This window comes from Ornithorhynchus anatinus, chromosome 1 (assembly GCF_004115215.2).
Source record: "Ornithorhynchus anatinus isolate Pmale09 chromosome 1, mOrnAna1.pri.v4, whole genome shotgun sequence".
Classification (NCBI taxonomy): Eukaryota; Metazoa; Chordata; class Mammalia; order Monotremata; family Ornithorhynchidae; genus Ornithorhynchus; species Ornithorhynchus anatinus.
This window is the reverse complement of record NC_041728.1, coordinates 182598835-182620470: the sequence shown is the minus strand read 5'-3', so window position 1 is coordinate 182620470 and position 21636 is coordinate 182598835. Positions and strand designations below refer to the sequence as shown.

General features: G+C 53.7%; 1 long non-coding RNA gene across 1 annotated transcript in view; it reads right to left on the bottom strand.

The window, feature by feature from the left end:
* LOC120638665 overlaps positions 1-20403 on the bottom strand; it is a 122091-nt gene extending 101688 nt beyond the window's left edge. The window contains exon 1 of the long non-coding RNA XR_005660506.1: positions 20179-20403. This is a non-coding gene — a long non-coding RNA (uncharacterized LOC120638665). The remainder of the gene's footprint in view (positions 1-20178) is intronic.
* Between the last annotated feature and the right edge of the window lie 1233 nt (positions 20404-21636).

The following is a 21636-nucleotide window of genomic DNA, read 5'->3' as shown; positions in this document are numbered from 1 at the left end:
GGACCGTGCTCGACCCACCGGGCCACGCTGAGCGCTTACGATGTGCGGAGCGCTGTACTAAGCACGTAGGAGAGTAAACTATAACGGAGTTGATAGATACGTTCCCTGCCATTAAGGAGTTCACAGCCAAGAGGGAGAGATGGTTGTTTTCATTTGTTTATTTTGTGTTTACCCACTTCGAGCTTCAATAATAATAATAATAATAATGATGGTATTTGTTAAGCGCTTCTTATGTGCCAAGCACTGTTCTAAGCGCTGGGGGAGATACGAGATCATCAGGTTGTCCCCGTGGGGCTCAAAGTCTTCATCCTCATTTTCGGTTGAGGGCACCGAAGCACAGGGAAGTGAAGTGACCAAGGTCACGCAGCAGAGAAGCAGCGAGGCTCAGTGGAAAGAGCCCGGGCTTGGGAGTCCGAGGTCATGGGTTCTAATTCCGGCTCCGCCCCTTGCCAGCTGGGTGACTTTGGACAAGTCACTTCACTTCTCTGGGCCTCGGCGACCTCATCTGGAAAATGGGGATTAAAACTGGGAGCCCCAGGTGGGACAACCTGATCACCTCATATCCCCCCAGAGCTTCGAACAGCGCTTGGCACACAGTAGGCGCTTAACAGATACCACCACTACTAAGTGGCGGAGGGGGGATTAGAACCCACGTCCTCTGACTCCCAAACCCGGGCTCTTTCCACTAAACCACGCTGCCTCCTGTCCTGAGAGAGTCATATCTGGGGACTAAGCACTGTGGCTTAGCGGAAAGAGCACTTACTATGGGCAGAGCACTGTACCGAGCACTTGGGAGAGTCCAGTACAACCGAGTCGGTAGACGCTTTCCCCGCCGGCAAGGAGCTTCCAGTCTAGAGGGGGACGAGGGCCTTCGTTTCTTGGTTGTTTTTAATTTCACCCACTTCTCGGGGAAGCAGCGCGGCTCAGTGGAACGAGCCCGGGCTTGGGAGTCAGAGGTCATGGGTTCGACTCCCGGCTCTGCCACTTCTCAGCTGGGTGACTGTGGGCGAGTCACTTCACTTCTCTGGGCCTCAGTTCCCTCATCTGTAGAATGGGGATGAAGACCGGGAACCTCCCGTGGGCCAACCCGATGACCCTGTATCTCCCCCAGCGCTTAGAACGGTGCTCTGCGCATAGTGAGCGCTTAACGGATACCAACACTGTTATTATTCAGGAGGGATGGACTGTCCTGATAGTGTCACAACTGGGGATTAAGCACCGTAGTCTAGTGGAAAGAGCAACCACTATGTGAAGAGCACTGTACCGAGCACTTGGGAGAGTCCAGTACAACCGAGTCGGTAGACGCTTTCCCCGCCGGCAAGGAGCTTCCAGTCTAGAGGGGGACGAGGGCTTTCGTTTCTTGGTTGTTTTTAATCTTACCCTCTTCTAGCTTCAGGAGGGATGCGCAGTCCTGGTAATGTCACATCCGGGGATTAAGCACTGTGGCCTTGGGGAAAGAGCACCTACTATGTGCAGAGCACTGTACTGAGCACTTGGAAGCGTTCGATGCATCGGCGTCGGTAACCACGTTCCCTGCCTGCCAGCAGTTTAAGCCCCCTCTTCCTCAGCTCCCCCTCCATTCCACGTCACCTCGATTCGCTCCCTCCGCTTTTCCCCCCTCTCGGGCTCGGGAGCCCGAGGTCGTGGGTTCCAATCCCGGCTCTGCCACTTATCAGCTGGCTGACTTCGAGCAAGTCACTTCCCTTCTCTGGGCCTCGGTGACCTCATCTGGAAAACAGGGATGAAGACGGCGAGCCCCACATGGGACAACCTGATGACCTCGTATCTCCCCCAGCGCTTAGAACAGTGCTTGGTACATAGTAAGCGCTTAACAAATACCATCATTATGAATATTATTATTCTATTTCTATTGATGCCTGTTTACTTGTTTCAATGTCCGTCCCGCTCCCCTCTAGACTTTAAGCCCTTTGAGGGCAGGGATTATCTTTCTTTATTGCTGCATTGTAATAATGTTGGTGTTTTTTAAGCGCTTCCTATGTGCCGAGCACCGTTCTAAGCGCTGGGGGAGATCCGGGGTCATCGGGTGGTCCCACGTGAGGCTCCCGGTCTCCATCCCCATTTTACAGACGAGGGAACTGAGGCCCAGAGAAGTGAAGCGACTCGCCCACAGTCCCACAGCTGACAAGGGGCAGAGCCGGGAGTCGAACTCATGACCTCTGACTCCGAAGCCCAGGCTCTTTTCCACTGAGCCACGCCGCTTCCCTTGTACTTTCCAAGCGCTTAGTACAGCGCTCTGCGCACGGTACGCGCTCAATAAATCCGATGGAATGAATGTGATGGATGAATGGAGGGGGAGACTCTGTTTTCATTTGATTTTTTTTGAGCTTACCCACTTCAAGCTGCCCTAGGGACCGCGTCTGTTATATCGTTCTCTCGTCCTCTCTCAAGCGCACAGTGCAGCGCCCTGCACAAGGTAAGGCTGGATAAATACGACGGACAGATTGCCTGAGGTCACTTCGCTTCTCTGTGCCTCAGTTTCTCCATCTGTCAAATGGGGATTCATTATCCGTCGATAATCATCATCATCACGGTACTTGTTAAGCATTTACTATGAGCCAAGCGCCGTTATAAACACTGGCGTGGAGAGGGGTTAATCAGGTTGAACACAGTCCTTGTCCCACAAGGAGCTCACACTCTTCATCCCCATTTTCCGAGGTCAGGGGTTCGAATCCCGGCTCCGTCACTAGTCAGCTGTGTGACCGTGGGCGAGTCGCTTCACTTCTCTGCGCCTCATCTGTAAAACGGGGATTAAGACTGCGAGCCTCCCGTGGGACAACCCGATGACCCTGTATCTCCCCCGGCGCTTAGAACGGTGCTCTGCACAGAGGAAGCGCTTAACGAATACCAATATTATTATCACCATTATTTTACAGATGAGGTAACTGAGGCCCAGCGAGGTGAACCGACTTGCCCAAGGCCACACGGCAGACAAACGGCAGGGCCGGAATTAGAACCTAGATCCTTCTGACTCCCAAGCCTGGGCTCTATCCACTGAGCCGCACTGCTTTCTCTCCCCTGAGACTGTGAACCCTCTGTGGGACAGGGACTGTGTCCAACCCGATTGTCTTTTACAATAATAATAATAATAATGACGCTGGTATCTGTTAAGCGCTTCCCATGTGCCGAGCACCGTTCTAAGCGCTGGGGGAGACGCGGGGTCACCGGGTCGTCCCCCGTGGGGCTCACGGTCTTAATCCCCATTTTACAGATGAGGTCACTGAGGCACCGAGAAGTTAAGTGACTTGCCCAAAGTCACCCAGCTGACAAGTGGCGGAGCGGGGATTCGAACCCATGACCTCTGACTCCAAAGCCCTGGCTCTTTCCACCGAGCCACGCTGCTTCTAATATCCACTGCGGTGTGCTTAGCACAAAGTAAGCACTTAACCAGGACCACCACCACCCTCATCATCATCATCATTATTATTATTCCCACTCCCCGATTCTCTGTCCTCCGTGACCAAAATGTGGAGTCCTTTCAAGACCGGGTATCGAGAAGCATTCATTCATTCATTCACTAGCACTTATTGAGCGCTTACTCTGTGCAGAGCACCGGACTAAGCGCTTGGAATGGACAATTCGGCAACAGGTAGAGACAATTCCTGCCCACTGACGGGCTTACAGTCTGCTCGGGGGAGACGGGCAGACAAAAACAATAGCCATAAATAGAATCGAGGGGATGTACATCTCATAAACAAAATAAATAAGGTAATAAAAATATATACAAATGAGCACGGTGCTGAGGGGAGGGGAAGGGAGCGCTTCCTAGGTGCAGAGCAATGTACCTGAAAGAGTGAGCGTGGCCCAGTGGAAAGAACCCAGATCGGGCGGTCGGAAGGACCTGGGTTCTAATCCGGGCTCCACCGCGTGTCTGCTGTGTGACCCTGGCCAAGTCACTTCACTTCCCTGCCCCTCCGTCTCTCCAGATGCGAAATGGGGACTCAATCCCTGTTTTCCCTCTTCCATAGGCTGCTGAGCCCCATGAGGGACAGGGACAGTGTCTGACCTGATAATAATAAGGTTGGTATCCGTGAAGCGCTTACCGTGTACGGAGCACCGTTCTAAGCGCTCTAAGGAGATACAGGGTCGTCGGGTCGTCCCACGTGGGGCTCACGGTCTTAATCCCCATTTTCCAGATGAGGCGACTGAGGCCCAGAGAGGTGAAGTGACTCGCCCACAGTCACCCAGCTGACAAGGGGCCGAGCCGGGAGTCGAACCCGTGACCTCCGACTCCGAAGCCCGGGCTCTTGCCACTGAGCCGCGCTGCTTCCCCAAATCTTCCCCTGCCTGGCTCTTAGAACTTACAAAATTCCGTTTTTTAAAAAATGGCCAGAGGGATAAATGAGTTGTGCCTTCGGAGCTGGTGAAGGAGGAAGGGAAGGACGGGGTCTTGCCAAGGAGCCGCTTAATATTCCGACGATTTATCACGTCTTGGGAATAACCTCCGCAGACAGACTTGCAAACCTCTCAATCTTTCCCCGTTTGGAGGAAGGAAGATTAATACCAGCACTTAAAAGTTTTGGGGGATGATCTGGGCTTGATAGATTGTTGTCCCGCATCAATTAGTCTCATTTGGAAGTCTAATGCCGGAGGAGCCGGGCCGGCGGTCCAGTCGGAGATGGAGAGATTCTGGAAAAGGGGGATGAGGGAGGAATTGAACGGATTTTTTTTTTTTTTCTCCCTACGATGCCCCGGTCAACCGTTGACTCGGTAGATCCAGGGAGGAAAATCTGGCTAAAGCGCCACGTGCAAGGACGTCATTCCTTGCAGCGTGGCTCAGTGGAAAGAGCCCGGGCTTCGGAGTCCGAGGTCATGGGTTCCGATCCCGGCTCGGCCGCTTGTCGGCTGCGTGACTTTGGGCGAGTCACTTAACTTCTCGGTGCCTCAGTGACCTCATGGGTAAAATGGGGATGAAGATTGTGAGCCCCAAGCGGGACGACCTGATTCCCCTGTGTCTACCCCAGCGCTTGGAACGGTGCTCGGCACATGGTAAGCGCTTAACAAATACCAACGTTTATTCAGAGAAGCAGCGTGTCCTAATGGCTAGAGCCCGGGCCTGGGCATCAGAAGGACGTGGGTCCTAATCCCGGCTCCGCCATTCATCTGTTGGGTGAGCTTGAGAAAAACCGCTTCACTTCTCTGGGCCTCAGTTCCCTCATCTGCAAAATGGGGATGAAGACTGCGAGCCCCACGGGGGACAGGGACTGTAACCAACCCCACTTGCTTGTATCCACCCCAGCGCTTAGCGTAGCGCCTGGCACACAGTAAGTGCTTGACAAACACCACAACAGCGCGGCTTGCGGAAAGAGCCCGGGCTTGGGAATCAGGGGGCGTGGGTTCTAATCCGCCGCTCGTCTGCTGTGTGACCTTGGCAAGCCACTTAACTTCTCTGTGCCTCAGTGACCTCATCTGTCAAATGGGGATGAAGACTGGGAGCCCCAGGTGGGACAACCTCATGACCTTCTATCTACGTCAGGGCTTTGAACAGTGCTAGGCACACAATAATAATAATAATAATAACGTTGGCATTTGTTAAGCGCTTACTACGTGCCAAGCACCGTTCTAAGCGCTGGGGGAGACACGGGGGAATCGGGTCGTCCCACGTGGGGCTCACGGTCTTCATCCCCATTTTACAGATGAGGGAAGTGAGGCACCGAGAAGTGAAGTGACAGCTGACGAGTGGCCGAGCCGGGATTCGAACCCATGACCTCTGACTCCAAAGCCCGGGCTCTTTCCACCGAGCCTCACTGCCAGCGCTTAACAGATGCCGTCATTATTAATAGTGGAGAGAGCCCGTGAGCCCCATGAGGGACAGGGACTGTGTCCAACCTGATTTGCTTGTATCCTCCCCAGCGCTTAGCACAGCATCTGGCATGTAATAAGCACTCAATAAGTAATAGGGACTTAATGTATCATATAGCACTTTAGTATGAAATATAATAATAATAATGTTGGTATTTGTTAAGCGCTCACTATGTGCAGAGCACCGTTCTAAGCGCTGGGGGAGACACAGGGGAATCGGGTCGTGGGGCTCCCAGTCTTCATCCCCATTCTACAGATGAGGTCACCGAGGCCCAGAGAAGTGAAGTGACTCGCCCACAGTCCCGCAGCTGACAAGTGGCAGAGCTGGGAGTCGAACCCACGACCTCTGACTCCAAAGCCCGGGCTCTTTCCACTGAGCCACTTAATATATCGTATAATATAAGCAATTAACATAATAACCGCTTCTGACAAAAAAGAAGAGAAAAAAGTAAAGATTCGGAAGTGTGACGAAGTGGAAGTCATTCATTCGATCGTATTTATTGAGCGCTTACTGTGTGCAGAGCACTGTACTAAGCGCTTGGAAAGCCCAATTCAGCAATAAAGAGAGACAATCCCTGCCCACCCTGGATTTATAGTCGGGGGCGGGGGGGAGACAGACAGCAAAACTAGTCAACAGGCATCAGTAGAAATAACGATGTTGGGATCTGTTAAGCGCTCAACTCTGTGCCGAGCACCGTTCTAAGCGCTGGGGGAGACACGGGGGAATCGGGTCGTCCCCCGTGGGGCTCACGGTCTTCATCCCCATTTTACAGATGAGGGAACCGAGGCACCGAGAAGTGACTCGCCAACTTAGAGACGGGAGTTGAAGCCGTGGGAGCGAATGAGTTCGCCCAGGGGGCGAGTGTAGATGGAGAACGGAAGAGGGCCGAGAAAAACTGACTCTTGAGGAACCCCTAGATGGGAAGGGGAGGAGGAGCCCGCGAAGGAGACGGGGAAAGAGCAGCCGGAGAGATAGATGAGAGGAGAACCGGGAGAGGACGGAGTCCCTGAGGCCGAGGTTGGACAACGTGTTGAGGAGAAAGGGAGGGTCGACAGCGTCGAAGGCGGCCGAGAGGTGGAGGGGGAAGAGGACGGAGGAGGAGCCGCCGGATCTGGCAAAAAGGAAGGCGTCGGTGACCTTCGAGAGGCCCGTTTCTGGAGTGGAGGGGACGGAAGCCAGACTGGAGGGGGACCGGCAGAGAACCGAAGGCAGCGAGTGTAGACAGGAGGCGAGACCCGAGTTCTAGATGCCGTCTGAAAAAACCGGCCTGTTGCGTGAAATTACTGTTGTCATTAGCCTGATGCTAACTGTCGTCCTTTATTATCGTTAATAATAATAATGGTATTCGTTTAGCACTTGCTAAGCGCCAAGCACGGTTCTAAGCGCCACAGGGGGATACGAGGTGATCAGGTCGTCCCACGTGGGACTCACAGTCTTCATCCCCATTTTACGGTCGAGGTGAGTGAGGCACGGACTTGCCCAAAGTCACAGAGCCGGCAAGCGGCGGAGCCGGAGTTAGAACCCGTGACCTCTGACTCCCAAGCCCGGGCTCTTGCCACCGAGCCGCGCCGCTTCTCCGCTCTCCGAAGCTTTACAGGGTGCTGGGGTAGGTAGAAGATAATAATCATCATGTTGGTATTTGCGAAGCACTCACGCTGTGCAGAGCACCGTTCTAAGCGCTGGGGGAGGTACAGGGTCATCGGGTTGTCCCACACGAGGCTCACAGTCCTTATCCCCATTTGACAGATGAGGGAACTGAGGCCCGGAGGAGTGAAGTGACTCGCCCACAGTCACCCAGCTGACGAGCGGCAGGGCCGGGATTCGAACCCGTGACCCCTGACTCCCAAGCCCGGGCCCTTGCCACTGAGCCGCGCTCCTGCTCCTCAGGTCAGTCCCACATTCATTCATTCGGTGATATTTACTGAGCGCGTACCGTGTGCAGAGCACTGAACTGAGTGGGAGAGGATAATACGGTAATAAAGAGACACATCCATGGCTCTCCCAGCCTGGCCTTGTGGAGTCAGAAGGAGCCGGATTCTAATCCCGGCTCGGCCACATGCCTGCTGTGTGACCACGGGCGAGTCGCTTCGCTTCTCTGGGCCTCCGTTTACCTCATCTGTAAAATGGGGACGGAGACCGAGAGCCTCAGGTGGGACAGGGATTGTGTCTGACCTGATTATGTTGTATCTACCCCACAGTCAGAAACATGGTAAGCCCTTAATAAATACCATCATCATTATTATTACTGCAGATGAGGAAACCGCAGAGAAGCTCTGCCCTGGGCTAAGCACGGGGAGAATCCCCGATTAATAATGTATTTGTTAATAATCATGTTGGTATCTGTTAAGCGCTTACTATGTGCAGAGCGCCGTTCTAAGCGCTGGGGGAGATACGGGGTCATCGGGTTGGCCCCCGTGGGGCTCCCAGGCTTCATCCCCATTTTACAGATGAGGGAACTGAGGCCCAGAGAAGCGCAGTGACTCGCCCACGGTCCCCCAGCCGACGAGTGGCGGAGCCGGGCTTCGAATCCATGACCTCTGACTCCCAAGCCCGGGCTCTTTCCGCTGAGCCGCGCTGCTTCTGTGAGCCCATCATCGAGCAGGGATTGTCTCTGCTGCCGAACTGTCCATTCCAAGCGCTTAGTACAGTGCTCTGCACATAGTAAGCGCTCAATAAATACGATTGAATGAATAATAATAGTAATGACAACAATATGAACTGCGAGAGTGATGATGGCATTTGTTCATTCATTCATTCAATCGTACTTACTGAGGGCTTACTACGTGTCGAGCACTGTACTAAGTTAAGCGCTTACTCTGTGCCAGGCGCTGTGCTAAACCCTAGGGAGGATCCAAGCAAATTGAGGCGGACACCGTCCCTGTCCCACGCGGGGCTCGCGCTCTCAATCCCCATTTTGCAGACCAGGGAACTGAGGCTCAGAGAAGTGAAGCGTGGCTCGGTGGAAAGAGCCCGGGCTCGGGAGTCGGAGGTCACGGGTTCGAATCCCGCCTCTGCCACTTGGCAGCTGGGTGACTGTGGCCGAGTCACTCGACTTCTCTGGGCCTCAGTTCCCTCATCTGGAAAATGGGGATGAAGCCTGGGAGCCCCACGGGGGCCAACCCGATGACCCCGTATCTCCCCCGGCGCTTAGAACGGTGCTCTGCACAGAATAAGCGCTTAACAAATACCAACATTATTAACATTATTATTATTATTATTGAAATGACTTGCTCCAGGTCACCCGGCAGACAAGTGGCGGAGCCGGGATTAGAACCCGTGACCTTCTGACTGCCAGGCCCGGGCTCTACCTACTACACCACACTGCTTATTCTTCGAGCACTTACTATTTTCTCCGCTCCCTCTCCCTTCATTCATTCATTCAATACTATTTATTGAGCACTTACTATGTGCAGAGCACTGTACTAAGCGCTTGGAAAGTACAATTCGGCAACGGATAGAGACCGTCCCTGCCCAGAGTTGGATTCGCTCCCTGTCCACCCTGATATTCTCCCTTTATTCATTTCCCCCACCAGCCCCACGGCACTAAAATCCATATCCCTCGTTTACTGAGCGCTTCCTACGTGCAGGGCACTGTACTAAGCGCGTGGATGCAGCGTGGCTCAGTGGAAAGAGCCCGGGCTTTGGAGTCAGAGGTCATGGGTTCGAATCCCGGCCCGGCCACTTGTCAGCTGGGTGACTGTGGGCCAGTCACTTAACTTCTCGGTGCCTCAGGGACCTCATCTGGAAAATGGGGATGAAGACTGGGAGCCCCACGTGGGACAACCTGATTCCCCTGTGTCTAGAACGGTGCTCGGCACATAGTAAGCGCTTAACAAATACCAACATTATTATTATCATTATTGGAAAGTACAATTCGGCAACAGATAGAGACCGTCCCTGCCCAAAGACGGGTTCACTCCCTGTCCACCCTGATTTTCTCCCTTTATTCACTTTCCCCCACCAGCCCCACGGCCCTAAAATCCATATCCCTCGTTTATCGAGCGCTTCCTATGTGCAGAGCACTGTACTAAGCGCTTGGAAAGTACAATTCAACAACAGGTAGAGACCGTCCCTGCCCGAAGTGGGGTTCACTCCCTGTCCCCCCCCGATAGTCTCCCCTTATTCACTTTCCCCCACCAGCCCCACGGCCCTAAAATCCATATCCCTCATTTATTTATTTCTGTTCATGTCTGTCTCCCCCTCAGCTGCTCTGTGGGCAGGGCGTCCATTCATTCGTATTTACTGAGCACCCGCCGTGTGCAGAGACTGTACTAAAAACGCGTGGGAGAGCACTATATAACAATAAACAGACGAGTTCCCCACCCACAACAACCTTAGAGTCTCCACCTGCACTCTCCCAAGTGTTTAGTACAGTCTCCGCTCACAGTAAGTGCTCAGTAAATACGATTAATGGATCCGGGTCACGTATCGTACTAACTGCAGTTAGGGATAATTACTAATTACTAATTGGGGTAGAAACAAGGTCATCGGGTCCGACACGAGGCTCCCAGTCAGGAGGCAGAGCTGGATTAGAACCCAGGTCCTCTGACTCCCAGACCCTATTATGCGACAGGAACTGCATAGCCGAATGGCAACAGCGTGGGCTCGGGAGTCAGAGGACGTGGGTTCTAATCCCGCCTCTGCCTCTTGTCAGCTGGGTGACCTCGGGCAAGTCACTTCGCTTCTCTGTGCCGCAGTGACTTCATCTGGAAAATGGGGGTGAAGACCGGGAGCCCCACGTGGGACGACCTGATTACTCTGCATCTCCCCCAGCGCTTAGAACGGTGCTCGGCACACAGTAAGCGCTTAACAAATACTATAATCACGAATTTTTATTAGTAACTTCAATCTACCCCAGCTCTTAGAATAGTGCCCGGCACATGGTAAGGTCTCAACGAGTCCGCTCATTATTATTATTACTCCGCCACGCTCTTCCCAACTTCTCCGGGCCATGGTTTTCTCGCCAATAGAATCTCCCTCCCGCTTAGATCACGGAATCATCTGGGAAAAGGCCCCAAATTCCCCATCCCAGATGGGGCTCCCAGTCTCCCATTTTACAGAAGCAGCAGCGTGGCTCCGTGGAAAGAGCCCGGGCTTGGGGGTCAGAGGTCACGGGTTCGAATCCCGGCTCGGCCGCTTGTCAGCTGTGGGACTGTGGGCGAGTCCCTTCGCTTCTCTGGGCCTCAGTGACCTCATCTGCAAAATGGGGATTAAGATGGGAGCCCCACGTGGGACGACCTGATTCCCCCGTGTACATCAGATTGTACATACACATAGTAAGCGCTCAATAAATACTATTGAGTGAGATTGTCCCACGTGGGGTTCCCGGTCTTCATCCCCATTTTCCAGATGAGGGAACCGAGGCCCAGAGAGGTAAAAAAGTGACTTGCCCAAGGCCACTCAGCAGGCACGGGGCAGAGCCGGGATTAGAACCGAGGTCCTTCTGAGTCCCAGGCCCGGGCTCCATCCACTGGGCCCCGCCGCTTCTCTACTCAATCCATCAATGGTATTTATTGAGCGCTTACATGAGCGGAGCACTGTGCTAAGCGCTTGGGAGAGTCCAGTACAGCCGAATTGGCAGACATGTTTCCTGCCCTTAATGAGCTGACAGTCTAAAGGGACATAAGCATGGTGGAGTGGCTAGAGCAGGGCCCTGGGAGTCATTCATTCATTCAATAGTATTTATTGAGCGCTTACTACGCGCAGAGCACTGGACTGAGCGCTTGGAACGGACAATTCGGCAACAGATAGAGACCGTCCCTGCCCATCGACGGGCTCACGGTCTAATGGGGGGAGACGGACGGACAGAAACGAGACAACTTCATCGTGATAAAATAGAATGAAGGGGTTGGACACCTCATTAACAGGTCTTGGGTTCAGAACAGTGCTTTGCACATAGTAAGCGCTTAACAAAGGCCATCGTTATTATTCTAATCCCAGCTCCGCCACTCGTCTGCTGTGTGACCTTGGGCAAGTCACTTCACTTGGCTCAATGGAAAGAGGCCAGGCTTGGGAGTCAGAGGTGGTTGGGTTCTAATCCCGGCTCCGCCACTTGTCGGCTGTGTGACTTTGGGCCAGGCGCTTCACTTCTCTGGGCCTCGGTTCCCTCATCTGTCAAATGGGGATGAGGACTGGGAGCCCCACGTGGGACAACCTCCCCACCTTGTATCCTCCCCAGCGCTTAGAACGGCGCCGGGCACATAGTCAGCGCTTAATAAATACCATCCTTATTATTATTCACTGGGCCTCACTTGTAAAAAATGGCGATTAAGAGAGTGGACGCCCCACGTGGGACAGGGACTGTGACCAACCCGGTTTGCTTATATCCACCCCAGCGTTTAGTACAGTGCCTGGCACATTGTAAGTGCCTAGCACATGTGGGCGAGTCACTTCACTTCTCAGTGCCTCAGTGACCTCATCTGTCAAACGGGGATGAAGACCGGGAGCCCCAACGTGGGACACCCCGATGACCCCGGATCTCCCCCAGCGCTCAGAACGGTGCTCTGCACGTAGTAAGCGCTTAACAGATACCAACATTATTATTACCACAGATCTCATTATTACCATTATTCTAAACAAAAACCCAATCTCCCCCATGTTCAGTTACCGCCGGTTTTGAAGTTCCAAGCCCCGGCATTTCAGCACCCCCTCACCCTTTGGGTTATCATCTGAGAGGCAGCGGGGCTCAGTGGCAAGAGCCCGGGCTTGGGAGTCAGAGGTCATGAGTTCGACTCCCGGCTCTGCCACTCGTCAGCTGGGTGACTGCGGGCGAGTCGCTTCACTTCTCTGGGCCTGTTACCTCATCTGTAAAATGGGGATGAAGACTGTGAGCCCCACGTGGGACAACCTGATGACCCTGTATCTACCCCAGCGCTTAGAACAGTGCCCTGCACATAGTAAGCGCTTAACAAATACCAACATCATTACTTCACTCCTCTGGGCCTCAGTTCCCTCATCTGGAAAATGGGGACGAAGACTGAGAGCCTCCCGTGGGACAACCTGATGACCCTGTATCTCCCCCGGCGCTTAGAACAGTGCTCCGCACATAGTAAGCGCTTAACAAATACCGATATCATTATAGCATACTTTCCCAAGCGCTTATTATTCATTCATTCATTCATTCGACAGTATTTATTGAGCGCTCACTATGCGCAGAGCACTGGACTGAGCGCTTGGAATGGACAGATCGGCAACAGATAGAGACGGTCCCTGCCGTTCGACGGGTTTACGGTCTAATCGGGGGAGACGGACGGATGAGAACGGTGGCGATAGATAGAGTCGAGGGGAAGGACATCTCGTAAAAACAGTGGCGACTAAATAGAATCGGGGTGATGTACATCTCATGAAACAAAATAAATAGGGTGATGAAGATATAGACAGTTGAGCTCCACCGCTTGTCTGCTGAGTGCCCTTGGGCCAGTCGCTTCACTTCTCTGGGCCTCAGTGACCTCATCTGGAAAATGGGGATGAAGGCGGGGAGCCCCACGGGGGGACGGGGACCGGGGCCAAGATGATGAGCCTGTATTCACCCCGGTGCTTAGAACGGTGCCCGGCATATAGTAAGCGCTTAGCAAATGCCTTTAAAAAAGTAAGCGATGGAGAAATACAATTGACTGATTGATCCAGATCATCGATCCCGAAAACTCAGTAGAAAAGTGAGTTTTCGTCAGTTTAATAAGGCCCTCTACTGGCCAATTCCCCCCCAAAATGAGCTTTTTTAAGGATAAAAACCTTTGATTTGAGTCCAGAGGCCGAGAAAAATCTTGCCTCGCCTCATCGTGGACGGAACAGCGAAACACGAGCTCCATTAGCTCCCATTTTTGACCACTGATCAACTGTAGAACAGTGCTTGGCACATAATAATGTTAATAATGTCGGTATCTGTTAAGCGCTCACTCTGTGCCGAGCACCGTTCTAAGCGCTGGGGGAGACGCGGGGTCATCGGGTCGGCCCACGTGGGGCTCACGGTCTTCATCCCCATTTTCCAGAGGAGGGAACTGAGGCCCAGAGAAGTGAAGCGACTCGCCCACGGTCACACAGCCGACGAGTGGCCGAGCCGGGATTCGAACTCATGAGCCCTGACTCCAAAGCCCGTGCTCTTTCCACTGAGCCACGCTGCTTCTCCATTGTTGGTATTTGTTAAGCGCTTACTATGTGCAGAGCGCCGTTCTAAGCGCTGGGGGAGATGCGGGCTCATCAGGGGGCTCAAAGGCTTCATCCCCACTTTCCAGGTGAGGGAACTGAGGGCCAGAGAAGTGAAGTGACTCGCCCAAGGTCACCCGGCAGACAGGTGGCGGAGCCGGGATTAGAACCCAGATAATAATAATAATGATGACGGTCCTTGCGAGGCACTTACTAAGGGTTAGGGTGGATAGAGAAGCAGCGGGGCTCAGTGGCAAGAGGCCGGGCTTGGGAGGCAGAGGTCTTGGGTTCTAATCCCGCCTCCGCCGCTTCCCAGCTGGGTGACTCTGGGCATGTCGCTTCACTTCTCTGGGCCTCAGTTCCCTCATCTGGAAAATGGGGATTAAAACTCTGAGCTCCCCGGGGGACAACCTGATCACCTTGTATCCCCTCCAGCGCTTAGAACAGTGCTTTGCACAGAGTAAGCGCTTAACAAATGCCACCATTATTATAGAGAAGCAGCGTGACTCAGTAGCAAGAGGTCGGGCTTGGGAGTCAGAGGTCGTGGGTTCTAATCCCACCTCCGCCACTTGTCAGCTGTGTGACCTTGAGCAAGTCACTTCACTTGCACTTCTCTGGGCCTCAGTGACCTCACCTGTCAAATGGGGATGAAGACCGTGAGCCCCACGTGGGACGACCTGATCACCTTGTATCTACCTCTATTTATTTGTATCTACTCTATTTATTGCCTCTGTTCTGTTCATCGCCTTCGTTCTCGTCCGTCCGTCTCCCCCGATCAGACCGTGAGCCCGTCAAAGGGCAGGGACCGTCTCCGTCTGTTGCCGACTTGTTCGTTCCAAGCGCTCAGTCCAGTGCTCTGCGCATAGTAAGCGCTCAATGAAGACTATCGAATGAATGAAGGAATACCTCAGCGCTTAGAACGGTGCCTGGCACATAGTAAGTGCTTAATAAATGTTATCCTATATATCCAAGTATATCATTCATCCATTCAGTGGTATTTATTGAGCGCTTACTGTGTGCAGAGCACTGTATTAAGCGCTGGGAAGGGCCAATTCGGCAACAGATAGAGACCGTCCCTGCCCAACGACGGGCTCCTGGTCTAGAAATCATGGTCTTGATTAACGATGTTGGTATCTGTTAAGCGCTTACTATGTGCAGAGCACCGTTCTAAGCGCTGGGGGAGACCCAGGGGAATCAGGTTGTCCCACGTGGGGCTCCCAGTCTTCATCCCCATTTTGCAGATGAGATAACTGAGGCCCAGAGAAGTGAAGTGACTCGCCCACAGTCACCCAGCTGACGAGTGGCAGAGCCGGCATTCGAACCCACGACCTCTGACTCCAAAGCCCGGGCTCTTTTTTAACTGAGCCACGTTGATTCTATCTATCGCCATCGTCCTCGTCCGTCCGCCTCCCCCGATCAGACCGTGAGCCCGTCAGTGGGCGGGGACCGTCTCTACCTGTTGCCGATCTGTCCATTCCGAGCGCTCGGTCCAGTGCTCTGCACATCGTAAGCGCTCAATCGCTACTATTGAATGAATGAATGAATGAATAGAAGGGGGGAGACGGACGACAAAACGAAACAAGGGGACGGGCGTCGATAGCATCAAATCGAGATGGCCCCGGTCCCCGGCCCCCGTGGGGCTCCCGGTCTCCGTCCCCATTTTCCAGATGAGGGAACTGAGGCCCAGAGAGGCAAAGTGACCGGCCCAAGGTCACACGGCAGGCAAGCGGCGGAGCCGGGACTAGGGGCTCTGCCAACTAGGCCGCGCCGCTTCTCTACCTTCTGCCTTCGGCGTTCAACGTCGCTATCGAGTGACGGCGTGGAGCCCATCCAAGCTCTCCTTGGGGAAAAAAAGAATCCCGGGCCTCGGGTGCGGGTTTCCGTGTCAAATGGCCGTTTTATCGCTCGCTCGGAAATTCCTCGAGTTCTTGGGGATAGAAAATCCAACCCGCAGGGGCTAATCCGACGCTCCGGCGTACGGAAATAACCCGCTCAACACGTCTATCAACTCCACGGTGCCGGGTACGCCGGCGTTCAGTACGGTGCTGTGTACAGAGTAGGCGCTTACGTGTTCATCTGTCATCTCATTCATTTGTGCCGATGTCTGTCTCCCGGCTTCTGGACCGTGAGCTCGTTGGGGGCGGGGAATAATAATAATAATAATTAATCGTAATTAGGGTACTTGTTAAGCGCTCACTATGTGCCGAGCACTGTTCGAAGCGCTGGGGGAGATGCGGGGTCATCGGGTCGTCCCACGTGGGGCTCACGGTCTTCATCCCCTTTTTAACAATAATAATAATAATGTGGATGGTATTTGTTAAGTGCCTACCAGGTGCCAAGCGCTGTTGTAAGCGCTGGGGGAGATACAGGATAATAATACTAATAAGGATGGTATTTGTTAATAATAAATGTCGGTATCTGTTAAGCGCTTACTATGTGCAGAGCGCCGTTCTAAGCGCTGGGGTTGATACGGGGTCATCAGGTGGTCCCACGGAAGGCTCCCAGTCTTCATCCCCATTTTACAGATGAGGGAACTGAGGCCCAGAGAAGTGAAGTGACTCGCCCACGGTCACACAGCTGACCAGTGGCGGAGCCGGCATTCGAACCCATGACCTCTGACTGCCAAGCCCGGGCTCTTTCCACTGAGCCACGCTGCTTAGCGCTTACTATGGACCGAGCAGTGTTCTGAGCGCTGGGGTAGATACAAGATCGTCAGGTGGTCCCACGTGGGGCTCCCAGTCTTCAGCCCCTTTTTAATAATAATAATAATAATAATAATGTGGATGGTATTTGTTAAGCGCCTACTATGTGCCAAGCACTGTTGTAAGCGCTGGGGGAGATACAGGATAATAATACTAATAATGATGGCATTTGTTAATAATAATGTTGGTATCTGTTAAGTGCTTACTATGTGCCGAGCACCGTTCTGAGCACTGGGGTAGATACAAGATAATAATAGAAATAATGATGGTATTTGTTGAGCGCTCACTATGGGCCGAGCTAAGCGCTGGGGTAGACGCAAGGTCATCAGGTTGTCCCAGGCGGAGCTCCCAGTCTCCATCCCCATTTTCCAGATGAGGTCACTGAGGCCCAGAGAAGTGAAGCGACTTGCCCGAGGTCACACAGCCGACAGGCGGCGGGATTAGAACCCACGACCTCCGACTCCCAAGCCCGGCCTCCTTCCGCTGAGCCGCGCCGCTGTTTGTTGCTGTACTGTACTTTCCCAAGCTCTTAGTACAGGGCTCTGCACACAGTGAGCAGTTAATAAAAGTGACTGACTCGATCAATCCGTCAATTCATTAAGGCTTAATTAATGAGTTAATTAATCAATTAAGCCCCACTGACCGGTCGATGAAAAAGAAAATCCCCCAGCCATTCACGGCTACCGACTCTCACCCTGCCCCTGGACTGAACGCTCATCGCGGGCAGGGTTCACGTCTACCAACTGGGCCATATGGGACTCTCCCAAGCGCTCAGTACAGTGCTTGGCACCAACTGAGTGCTCGGTAAATACCACCCGTTGACTGATAGAGCAAACTGTAGCCGGTAAACCGGTGGGCGGGGATGGCATCGACCAACTCTGTTGTACTGGACTCTCCCTAGCGCTCGGTACAGTGCTCTGCACACGGTAAGCGCTCAATAAATACCGGCCACCCAACGGGGAAACAGAACTTCCCCACGTTAGCCACGTTTAACTGAACGCTCGTCTCTAGACTCTAAGCCCTCTGTGGTCAGGGAACATGTCGGACTCTCTTGGACTCTCCCAGGCGCTCGGTACAGTGCTCTGCACACGGTAAGCGCTCAATAAATCCCACGGATCGACGGATTCAGCAAACTGTAGACTCCAAGCTCCCCGTGGAGCCTTTCAGACCGCGAGCCTGTTGGGCAGGGATTGTCTCTATCTGGTGCCGAACTGTACAAGCGCTTAGTACAGTGCCGTGCACACAGTAGGCGCTCGATAAATACCACTGAATGAATGAATTTCCACCAGCTCTGTTGGACTGTGTTCTCCCGAGTGCTCAACCCAGCGCTTAGTAGAGTGCTGGCACATGGTAAGCAGCAAGTCTACCGCAGCGCTTAGAACAGTGCTCTGCACATAGTAAGCGCTTAACAAATAACAATATTATTATTATTAAGCGCTTAATGAATACCGGCATTACACACACAATTACACAGAGTAAGCGCTCAGTAAATACCACTGACTGTTGGTGAAACGGAAAGATCCCCAAGCCATTCGCGTCTATAAGCTGGGAGCCCGGCTCTAGACTGGAAACTCACTGCAGGCAGGGAACTCGTCTACCCACGCTACTTACTGGACTCTCCCAAGCGCTTCGATGCGGTGCTCGACGCGTAGGAAGCGCTCAATAAATACCACTGATTGACGCGGCGGATTGTAGACTCTAAGTTCCACATCGGCGGGGAACTTGCCTACCAACTCTGTTGTATTGTAATTCATAAAAATAATTGCCGTATTTGTTAAGCACTTCCTACGTGCCAGGCGCTGTACTAAGCGCTGGGGTAAATCCCCAATTTGTCCCAAGAGGGGCTCACAGTCTCCATCGCCATTTTGCAGAACTGAGGCCCAGAGAATAATAATAGTAATCATAATAATAATGTTGGTATTTGTTAAGCGCTTCCTAGGCGCCGAGCACCGTTCTAAGCGCTGGGGGAGACCCAGGGTCATCGGGTCGTCCCACGGGAGGCTCCCGGTCTTCATCCCCATTTTCCAGATGAGGGAACCGAGGCCCAGAGAAGTGAAGTGACTCGCCCACAGTCACCCAGCCGACAGGTGGCAGAGCCGGGATTCGAACCCACGACCTCCGACTCCCAAGCCGCGCCGCTTCTCAGTGGAGAAGTGATTTTTCAGAGAAGTGAAATGACTCACCCAAGGTCACCCAGCAGACAAGTGGCGGAGCCGGGATTAGGACCCCTGACCTTCCGACTCCAGGCCTGGGCTCTACCCACTAAACTAGGCTCCTTTTCCAAGCGGCGCTCTCCCCAGCGCTCAGCACAGTGCTCGGCACTCTGGGAGCGCTCGGTCAATTCCACCGATTGACTGATCGATGGGGCAGAGTGTAGACGGCAACTTCCTTGTGGACGGGGAACACCTACCGACTCATGAAGCCGCGTGGCTCCGTGGAAAGAGCCCGGGCTTGGGAGTCAGAAGTCGTGGGTTCGAATCCCGCCTCCGCCACTTATCTGCTGTGTGACCCTAGGGGAGTCACTTCACTTCTCTGGGCCTCAGTGACCTCCTCTGTAAAATGGGGATGAAGACCGTGAGCCCCACGTGGGACAACCCCGATGACCCCGTATCTCCCCCGGCGCTCAGAACAGTGCTCGGCACGTAGTAAGTGCTTAACAAACACCACCGTTATTATCCCCCGATTAGACCGTGAGCCCGTCAAAGGGCAGGGACCGTCTCTGTCTGTTACCGATCTGTCCATTCCAAACGCTTAGTACAGTGCTCTGCACATAGGAAGCGCTCAATAAATACTATCGAATGAATTATTATTATTATTACTAACTCTGTCATATCGTCCTCTCCCAAGCGCTCGGTGCTCCTCACACAGTAAGCGCTCAGTAAATACCGCCGATTGACAGAGCAGAGTGTAGACGGCAACTTCCTCGTCGACAGGGAACGTGCCTATGAAACTGTACGTTCCAAGTGCTTAGTACAGAGCTCCGCACACAGTGAGCGCTCGATAAATACGACTGAATGAATGTACTCCATCACCTTGTCCTCTCCCAAGTGCTCACGAGGCAGGCGCTCGGCACCGATTGCCAGAGCGGAGCGTAGACGGCAACTTCCTCGCGGACGGCAATTCCGCCGCATCGTCCCCTCCCGAGCGCCCGGTACGGTACTCGGCCCCGGTAAGCGCTCGGTACGGAGCCCTGCACCCAGGAAGCGCTCAGTAGATACCGCCGACAGACGTGAACCCTCCAAGGCCCCAGGCCTCGATTTCGCCATCTCCGTCGGCGGGCCCTCCGAGTGGAGCAGGGCCCGCACGCCTCGCGCCCAGCGCCGAACCCAAAGTGGCCTCCTCCCGGCCGGACGTCCGTCCCCCCCGTCCTCCCCGGGACCCCCAGAAGCGGATTCCGGGGTGGGAAGCGTCTCCCCAAGCCCCCCAGCGCCGTGGTCCCCGCCATCCGGTCTGGGGCCACCCGAGCGGAGGCGGGCGGCGGGGCCGGAGCGGGTAGGCCGGGAGAGATCTTACTTGGGCAGCGTGGCGCCGGTAGAGCGGGACATGGGTCTGCGGGCCGGGCCCGGGGACCCCCGCCCCGGGGGGGCAGAGGCCTTCGCCCTCGGTGGACCGGGGAAGCCGGGGCCGGGCCCGCCCTCCGCGGGAACCGGAGTTTGCCCCACGGTTGGCCGCCTTCTCTTGTCCTCCACGCTCGGCTGGCCGGCTCTCTCCTCGCTCGCTCGCTCTCTGTCTCTCTGTCTCTTTCTCTATGTCTCTCCCCCCCCCGTTTCTCTCTCCTCTCTGCGTGTCTCTCTGTCTCTCTCTCTGTCACTCTCTCCAGTCTCTCTGTCTCTTTCCTCTCTGTCACTTCTCTCTCTCTCTGTCTCTTTCCTGTCTCTCTTTCCTCTCTCTCACTCTTCTCTCTCTGTTTCTGTCTTTCCTCTCTCTCTGAGTTTCTGTCTCTCTCCTGTCTCCTCTCTCTCTGAGTTTCTGTCTCTCTCCTGTCTCCCTGTCTCCTCTCTCTCTGAGTTTCTGTCTCTCTCCTGTCTCTCTTCTCTCTCTTTCCTCTCTCTCTGAGTTTCTGTCTCTCTCCTGTCTCTCTTCTCTCTCTTTCCTCTCTCTCTGAGTTTCTGTCTCTCTCCTGTCTCTCTATCCCTCTTTCCTTTCTCTCTGAGTTTATGTCTCTCTCCTGTCTCTCTGTCTCTCTTTCCTCTCTCTCTGAGTTTGTGTCTCTCTCCTGTCTCTCTATCTCTCTTTCCTCTCTCTCTGAGTTTATGTCTCTCTCCTGTCTCTCTGTCTCTCTTTCCTCTCTCTCTGAGTTTGTGTCTCTCTCCTGTCTCTCTATCTCTCTTTCCTCTCTCTCTGAGTTTCGTATCTCTCCTGTCTCTCTGTCTCTCTTTCCTCTCTCTCTGAGTTTCTGTCTCTCTCCTGTCTCCCTCTCCTCGCTCACTCCTCTCTGGGACTCTCTGTCTCTCTTTCCTCTCTCTTTGAGTTTCTGTCTCTCTCCTGTCTCCCTGTCCCCTTTCTCTCTGAGTTTGTGTCTCTCTCCTGTCTCTCTGTCTCTCTTTCCTCTCTCTCTGAGTTTCTGTCTCTCTCCAGTCTCTCCGTCTCTTTCCTCTCTTTCCGAGTTTCTGTCTCTCTCCTGTCTCCCTCTCCTCTCTCACTCCTCTCTGGGACCCTCTGTGTCTCTTTCCTGTCTCTCTGTGTCTCTCTGTCTCTTTTTCCTGTCTCTCTGCCTCTCTCTGTATCTCTCTGTCTCTCTCTCCTCTCACTCCTCTTTCTGTGTCTCTCCTCTCTCTCTCTCATTCCTCTCTCTGTGAGTCTCTCTGTCTCTCCTCTCAATCACTCCTCTCTGTGTCTCTCTCCCGTCTCTCTGTCCCTCTCTCACCCCCTCTCTGTGTCTCTCTCCTGTCTCTCTGTCCCTCTCCCACCCTTCTCTCTGTGTCTCTCTGTCTCTCTCACTCTCCACTCTGTGTCCCTCTGTCTCTCCTC